Below are 8555 nucleotides of genomic sequence, written 5' to 3'. Positions count from 1 at the left end.
CATGAAGATGACTTCCCAGGCAATAAGCTTACTAGGTGGTTTTTGTTCTGAAACAAAAGGGCTGTCTTAGATTACAACAGGTTAAGAGTGGAATCCGGAGTAGAAAATTTTCATAGATGCCTTTGGGAATGGATGCAAGTATAGGGGGAAGCCAGCCTGGTGTTCTCCTCCTTGTGGGAGCACGAAGAATATTTTCGGGCAAATCTGTTTTTATTGGGCAGATGTGCTCCTGAGATAGTCGAAATTTTCTATGAGTTCCAGCTGTTTACTGGGTCATCCAACTCTTGTATAAAAACACAAGCCAAACCATCCAGAAATGTTTATGTTCCACCAGATGAGTTCAGCGTGTGAAGAGGCCACCTGCCCCGTGCCCCGTGTGCCTGCTCCTTTCACAGCTGTATCTATACAACTTCCTGCAGAGGAGTCCCAGGTGCACACTTCTGGGTGTTTACAAAAGTCTTCCGGAGTTGGATCAACAAGATCCTTTTCCTTGCACAGTTGAGACAATGTGGGGACATCTCCTCCATCATGTTAAACAGAGCTTCTAGAGAAAGACACAGCAGGGCCAACTTTATTGAGGTACAATTTATGGCTGGCATGATGTTCCCCTTTCAAGTGTACAAAGACATGCTTCTTAGCCATGGAGTTCCCTTTTCCCTCTAGATGCACCTGTAGGATGGAGACGCGGAAGGCATCCTGGATGCTCCTCTTCCTTGCAGCTGGCTGGGGCATCATCAAGTCCCAGAGGAGAGGTAATGCCTGGGATTCTTTTTGCCCCAAATGATGACCTTGTTGGGACCCTAGTGATGATCTTATAAAAAATTTTACACCAGCTTCATAATTCACAAAGGGGAATCAATTCTTTGACTTAGGATTTGGAAGCTTTTAGTGAATGATGGACATTTGATTTTTTTTCATTTGTCATTAACCCCAAATGACAGAAAAAAAAAAAAAGGATGGTTGTGAGAAAGTACCACCCTTCTGAATATATTACCAGGATCTCAAGTGCTTTGGTAAACAGGCGCCTGTTCTATATTTTGTTCTTTTTGGCAGAGCCAGTTCTAAGGAGTCATTTCCATCCTGTGATGGATAGCGTCAGTGGCTGCTGTGACAGCTCTACAATTGTTTGCAGTCATTTTAACAGATTGCTGGAGCTTTTGGAGCTGAAAGTCTCATCAAGAGAGGCGTGTTTGAGTAGCCTGAAGTCCTTCCGAGATAATATTGGGGCTTAAATATTCAAATATAATTACACAGACTATTATTCTCTGGGGAAAAGCAGGCAGCTCTCTCCAATTCCTCGCACTGTGAACAGAAGCTGTGACACACAGAACCGGCTAACGGGGCGACAGTGGTCTCAGGACGCAAGGTGTCTCTCCTGTGTGCTTGTGGCACCCGCACTTACTGGCCTGGACAGACCCGGCAGCCGTGAGGTGTCTTCTGCTGGACCCTTCCTGTCCACACTTGGTCACTTCTGAAGAGGGGGAGACCATCCCTGAGCCATGCCCGGATCAGTCGCTGAATGCTCTCCTCATTTTGTCCCTCAGCTTGAAGGAGCTGAGGTTCCTTTGTTGATTGCCTGAACTTTGCATGATCAGGCTCCACTTGTCTTTACGACCAAGGCTTTGGTTGGTTCTAAGCCTCTTGCATGAAGATCTGGTGTTCCAGGCTCTTTTGGCCTCTCTCTTGCAGCTTACAGAGAGAAGCACCCCTGTCAGCCACCATGTTCCCAGTGGACAGCTCCAGCAGCAGCGGGTCCTAGAAACTTCCAGAAAGCAAAGAACTTCCTTTATGCTGTTGTCTTTTTTTTTTTTTTTTAAGATTTATTTATTTGAAAGTCAGAATTACACAGAGAGAAGGAGAAGCAGAGAGAGAGAGAGAGAGAGAGAGAGAGAGAGAGAGAGAGGTCTTCCATCCACTGGTTCACTCCCCAGTTGGCTGCAATGGTGGGACCTGTGCCAATCCGAAGCCAGAAGCCAGGAGCCAGGAGCTTCTTCCAGTCTCCCATGCAGGTGCAGGGGCCCAAGGACTCAGGCGATCTTTTACTACTTTCCCAGGTCATAGCAGAGGGCTGTATCGGAAGTGGAGCAGTCAGGACTTGAACTGGCGCCCATATGGGATGACAGCACTGCAGGCGGCAGCTTTACCCACTACGCCACAGCGCCGGCCCCTATGCCATTGTCTTGGGGCTCGACATCAGCAGGGACTAGGTCTGAGTGGGGCTCAGCCAACACAGCGACAGCATCCATCTGGCCTTTCAGCTGAGCTAGTACCCTCGGAGGACCACGGCCCCGTGGCAGATCCAGAAGCTGCCTTAGCGCACAGGAGGCAGAAACACGGGGGGCGCTCTGGCGTTCCTCAGGGCTCACTGCCAGACGGAGGCTGCTGGCAGCCGGGCCAAGGCTGGGGATCCTCAGGTTGTTATCCTGGTGACAGACGGGGAGTCCAGCGGCGAGGTCCAGGAGGCTGTGCACCGGTTGAAAGAGGAAGGGGCTGTTGCCTACGTGGTAGCCTTCAGTGTCTTGGATGTCCAGGAGTTGCCAAAAATAGCCAATGAGCCATTTGAGAAGTTTCTCAGTGGTGAAGCCGAGAGCCCCACCTTCCTGCAGGGTTTCCCAGGAAGCATTCTGCAGGCTGCGCTCTGCAGTGGAGGGTAAGATAAAAGGTGAGAGCGTGGTGTCAGCACCCAGCATTCCAGCTACACCACCTACCCGTGACACGTGCCAGAGTCCACTGGGTGTAGTGAGAACGTGGGAGGAGGAACGTCCATCAACCCTGCAGAATCTGGGGTGACTTCCCGGGAGGAAGGCACATCTGAGTTGGGGCTGTAGGGTGGATGGAGAGGGGAGAACCTTCGACCATGCTGCTCAGAGGACACGGCATGGATTTTGGAGACCGGAATACCTGCTTTTGAATCCTGCCTTCGCCACGTTTTAGATAAGTGAGGGTTGCCCAGCCGCTCCACTTCTTCACTTTGGTTTCCTTAGCTGCTCGATGAAGATCCCAGCACTTGCCCGGTGGAATGCTTTGTGAGGGTGAAGTCAGATGAAGCCCATAGAAAGCTGTCACACAAAGTAGCCTGGCAGGAAAGATTCGGTTCCTCTGCTTCCTCCATGGGCTTTAAAAAAATAACTGAGACGTGGGTTCGTCTGATAAAGCAGAAAATAAAGGCAGAGGCCAAACGAGGGAAATAGAGTCCCACCCAGAGCAGGCAGGTTCAGGACGCAGTGTTGTATGGATTCACAAACAGTGCCTCTCCTGCTCCCGCTGCCACACAAAATCACCTGTTCTTTGCTCTCTCATGAGAACCCAATTAGATTGGTTTTTCTTCTGTGTCTTTTCCTCCCCACGCCCTCTTCCCTCTCCACTTCCGGGTTTCACCAAGACCCATGTAGACCTGGACTTGATTGTGGACACCTCAGGGCGCACATCCTGGGGCGGTTTCCCGTGGCTGCCGAGTTTAGTCTCTGGAGTGACTGGCATGTTGGGAGTTGGCAAGGATAAGTCCCAGATTGGGCTGGCTCAGTAAGGGAGCCAAGGGCACATGGCATTTGTGCTTAACACTTACAAGGGCCAGAATAAGACACCTGCTCACTTCAAGAGCTCTTGGCACTCCAGAGTGGCTGCAGGAAGATGGGCAAAGCTCTGCGATACCTCCGCCAGACCTTTTTGCAGGAGGCAGCCCGAAGCCGCCGCCTTCTCCAGGGCACTGCTCAGTATGCGGTGGCCATGGCCTCAGGCAAATCCCAGGATGAGGTCCAGGATGCTGCGCAGGCGCTCAGGGAGAAAGGCGCGGGTGTGCACGACTCTGGCAGGTGAAGAACTGGAGGGAGTGGGGTCTTCAGCCCTTGCACAGGAGACGCAGGAAGAAGATCGTGTCAGATAGATACCTTGGGATGTGAGTGCGGTGATCCCTGACCTCAGGACGGAGGCCGGGAAGGAGGCTGTCGTCGGTAAGGTTTGGTCCCTAAGACGGGTGGGCCACGGGGAGGCCTCAGCAGAACACGGAAGTCTTCCTGGGTTTGTCAGTCCTGGGGCACTGGCGCCAGTGGCTGGTGGGGAGCAGAAGGCGGTGAAGATTTCTCAACCATGATCCCAGATGCCAAACACCCTTTCCAGAGGAAGGCGCCTGCCAGTCCCCCCCGACCCCCAGACTAAGTGAAGTCCTTGCTTAAGTTAGCATTCAAGACGCTCCACAAAGGGAGGCTGGCATTTTTTGGCAGGCCACTTCACGGTGTGCATCCTTGCTTCCCATCAGTAGAATCCCTGAATCATTATGCCAATCAGAACAGCCCCATATAGTATCTTCTGAGATCACATGAGATTGGGCACGTTCAGGGTGGTATGGCCACAGACCCCCCCATATATTGTCAAAATGCCCCTGGGCATTGGTAACCGCTGTTTTTGGAGAACGACTCAGCCTGATCTCCTGCCAAGTCTTTTTATTCATTCTGTTCTCCAGCTAAGCCCAACTGCTCACCACTTGCTGTGTATCTCTGCCATGCTCTCCCACCTCTGACCCCACCTTTGAACCTACTCTCCTATCAGCCTCGAGTGCCCGTGGTTAAAAGGTACTCTTCCGTTCTTAAGTGACCTCATGGGTAAATAAATCATCCCTTGATCCCCACAACTGGAAGCGATGAATCTCTCCTTTGTCTGAACAGTCGCAGCTCTGCCCAGACCTCTCCACCCTCGAGAGCCTGGGGGTCCTTTGCAGATTTCTGCGCAGAAAAGACCAACCCATCAGGAGACAAGAAGAGGGAACTCCGGGCAGAAGTAGCAGGGAGCTAAGAAGCACCTTAAGGAGAGTAGCGCATTGGAGAACAGGACTCTTGTGGTGCCTGGAGAATGGGTGCTACTTTAGCGTGTTGGGGAGGAGGGAGGAGGGCATTCCTGGTGAAGCGAGGAGCCAGGTAAGGGTTTCCCGCTCCTGGGAAGGGTGTGAAATTGGGAATGGTCTGGATAGTGGAGGAGAAAGGGAAAAAACTGAGCCAATGGGGCCACAGAGAGGGTTGGGAGGCAATGAAGGATGGGCTTGGATTAGGTAGCATGGACCCTGGTTAGGGGCATCCAAAGGCGCTGGAGTGACTGCAGGATTTTGAGGAGGAAAAAGGACATGACCAAAGTGGTCTTTAAGGAAGCCTTCCTGGGCAGGCTGGATTCCCGAAGGCCCCTCCGACTCTGACGGTCTTTGCAGCTGAGCTGCCCCCTGGCCCCTTGGGCAGGATGTCCGGGCCAAGCCCAGGGGTGGGTCTGACAAGGAGGAAAGAGGAGGACTTTTGGAGACAGCTGGAACAGAGGACAGCAGCCCTTGGTGTCTTCAGGGGAAGACAGGGAGCAGTTAAAGGTGTGTGGGATTTCTCAGCTCGCCCAAATCAGGGGCAGCACCTGCTTTTTCAGTGTAGCATTGATTTTTTTTTAAAAGATTTATTTTATTTACTTGAAAGGCAGAGAGAGAGAGAGGGGAAGAAAGAGAGAAAGATACCTTCCATCCACTGGTTCACTCCCCAGATGGCTACAACCAAGAGCCAGGAGATCCATCTGGGTCTCCCATGGCGGGGCAGGAGCCCAAGTACTTGGACTGTCTTCCACTGATTTCTCAGGGAGCTGGATTGGAAGTGGAGTAGCTAGGCCTCAGATTGGCAGTCATATGGGATGCTGATCTTGCAGGTGGCGGCTTAACCTGTTATGCCACAATGCCATCCCCGGTAGTATTGATTTCTGACTTTTTATAAAAAGGGATCACAGGGGAATTCCAGGACACCAAGGGACCAAAGTAGTCCATGAGTTATTCCATTGCGCCTGTATATGTACCTCTGGGTCTTATTCCACAATATTCAGTCATCTACACACTGGCTAGAGCCTTCTGCCTATGTGGGCTTGGCTCTTGGCTGGGGAGAGCTTTCTTTCACGTCCTCTTGTTGGTATGGGACACGGTGGGGTTCCCGACGTTGAGTACCACTCCCGATGGGAAGGGAGGTGTGTGCCTGCCTCTTGGCGGTCTGCTTCGCTTCAGCCTCCATCTGAAGTGAGCTGAGGGAGAGATTCTTCTATAACAGAATGAAATAGCCAAGCAGCTCAATTTCTGGACAGAGATTTTTTTTCCTAGGAACTTGCAACACTTCACAAAGCCCCTGTCGAAATGAAACGACGTTTATTGGAGAAAGCTGCATAAATGAATGGCCAAACTTGCTAATTCTCTCTTTTACAGTGTGTGTGTGTGGGAGGCACCAAATGAAGGGAGTTTCAGGCTTAAGTAAGAGAATTTGACCTCTTGAAACCAGAAAAAAGAAAAAAAAATCCAGGTTCCTATGCTTCTCACTTAAATCAGTTGAAGTGATCTCAAAGCACTTTATTGTGGATAGTTATGGCTTTATATGGTTTTCTTTTTTTTTTTTTAAAGATTTATTTATTTGCTTGAAAGAGTTACACAGAGAAGGAGAGGCAAAGAGAGAGAGAGAGAGAGAGAGAGGTCTTTCATTTGCTGGTTCACTCCCCAGTTGGCTGCAAACGGCTGGAGCTGCACCAATCTGAAGCCAGGAGCCAGGAGCTTCCTCTGGGTCTCCCACACAGGTGCAGGGGCCCAAGTACTTGGACCATCTTCTACTGCTTTCCCAGGCCATAGCAGGGAGCTGGATCAGAAGTGGAGCAGCTGGGACTGGAACTGGCGCCCATATGGGATGCTGGCACTGTAGGTGGCAGCTTTACCTGCCACGCCACAGCGCTGGCCCCTACATGGTTTTCAAGTGACTGCTAGTCCACAGGAGAAATTTCAAGATACGTCTGAACTCCACTTTCACTAAATTCTAAAATGGATGGATGTCAGTCAAGATGATTCAGGTTAATATAACTTGTAATGCTGAATGTGTATTATTGTAGAATATAAAATATGTCACAAGGCAACCTCCATACATGAATGGCACCTGTATTACTCTGCGCTCACGCTCAAACCCGTCTTTCGGTTTTGGTTTGTCCACCACTTGCCCAGCGACTGCCCCGGCTGCCTTAGCGCTCCTCATTGGGGAACTTAGCTGGGACAGGCAACGGAGCTTCCAGCGAGCGCTCAGCCTCCTCACGACCACAGTAGGCTCTCTGCGCGTTCATCGCGAGGCGCTGAGGATTGCCTTGGTCGTCCACTGAGAGGAACTGTGATGCATTCTGGAATCCAGGCCAAACTGTGGAGCATTTGGACAAATTCACCTACCAGGGTGTGAAATTGAGGCAGGATGGGGTTAAAATGGAGTTGCTTGGCTAACTGCATATTGTTCTGCTTTTGTACAAAATGCTTTGGCTTGCGAAATGCATTTTGTTTAAAATAACTAGACTTTAGCTGACCTTGTAACATGTGATGATTGTGCTAATGCCTTTATGAGATAATTGAGCATGTGACAATTATTTTAGGAGCTATGTTGAGTTTTTGGTCATGATGACCCCGTGTTTATGCTTGCTCAAGGTTTTCTGTCCCCTCACCCTGGAAAAACCCTTTACCGTGTGATGTATTTGTCATGCTGTGGTTTATCTTGTGATTCTTGGCAATGATGTGGAGATATGCTAATGTTGTGGTTTCAAATCTTAAATACGCTGTGCGGGTGATGATCGGCGCCTCTCTTCTCGCACTCCACCAGAGGGTGTTGTTGTGCTTAAGAGTTGGCCCATCTGCGCAGATGTAATAAACTTCCTCATGCACTTGCAGCGATTGGACTGGAATTCGTGTTTCTGGGGTCGGTAGAAGTGTGAGACACCTGTCGGGGGTCTTACAAGGGAAGAAGAGGAAAGACGAAGACTGGGGCTGCTTTGGATTTTGTAAGAGACCAGGTTTTGCTCAGGAGAGGGACAGTGGGTCCGAGCAAGGGCTGTGGCAGATAGTGGTGGCCATCCTGGTGGCTTCTCCCAAGACGAGGCAGGGCAGGGATCATCATCTGTGCTGTGGGTACCCAGCGTGCCTCCAGAGCAAGGACCTGGAGAAGATGGCGCCCTACCCGCCTTGGAAGCGCACCTTCCCCTGGTTCTTCTGCAGTTCTTCATCAGGGGAAGCGAACTTAAAAGGCTGCAGGGCTCCAAGGCTGGAAGCACAGAAGCATTCACTTCTGCAATGGACCACACCCTGCAAGAAGGTAGGCGGGGCTTTTCCAAATTCGGTCTTTTCTTAGAGTCTTTGCTTGCTCCATATACCACCTTCTCTACCCTGCCCCTGCCCCCCAAAAGCAGAGATGCTGGAGTCAACTCATCATAAAGCAGAACCCCACACCTTGCAAACGTTTTATCTTGGTCTTAATTCCCAACAATGCAGAGGGAAATGGAGGAAAAAGTGAGCAGTCAGTCTTCCTCTGCCTGTTTCACCCTTCACTCCTTTGAACAGTTTGAGGAAGATATTTACAGCCCCAGGGAACTGAGTGTGGGCTGAGCAAATCCTAAGTCATGTAAAAAGGGAACTATTTTTCAAAGTTACAAACATACTTGAAAATTTTAAAACTGTTACTTCAAATACACAAATGAGCCTGAGGGCAAGGTTTCTTCGGGTACAATCCCTGCTGATTGGATGGCTGTGTGTTTTCCTC

At 50.5% G+C, this 8555-nt stretch overlaps 1 pseudogene; it reads left to right on the top strand.

Moving 5' to 3' along the window:
- The first annotated feature begins 676 nt into the window (after positions 1–676).
- The window catches only part of LOC133752076 (collagen alpha-4(VI) chain-like), a 76782-nt pseudogene continuing 68903 nt past the window's right edge, over positions 677–8555 (top strand).

This window comes from Lepus europaeus, chromosome 2 (assembly GCF_033115175.1).
Source record: "Lepus europaeus isolate LE1 chromosome 2, mLepTim1.pri, whole genome shotgun sequence".
NCBI lineage: Eukaryota > Metazoa > Chordata > Mammalia > Lagomorpha > Leporidae > Lepus > Lepus europaeus.
Note: the sequence above shows the minus strand (reverse complement) of the source record. Positions and strands in the feature narration are given on the sequence as shown.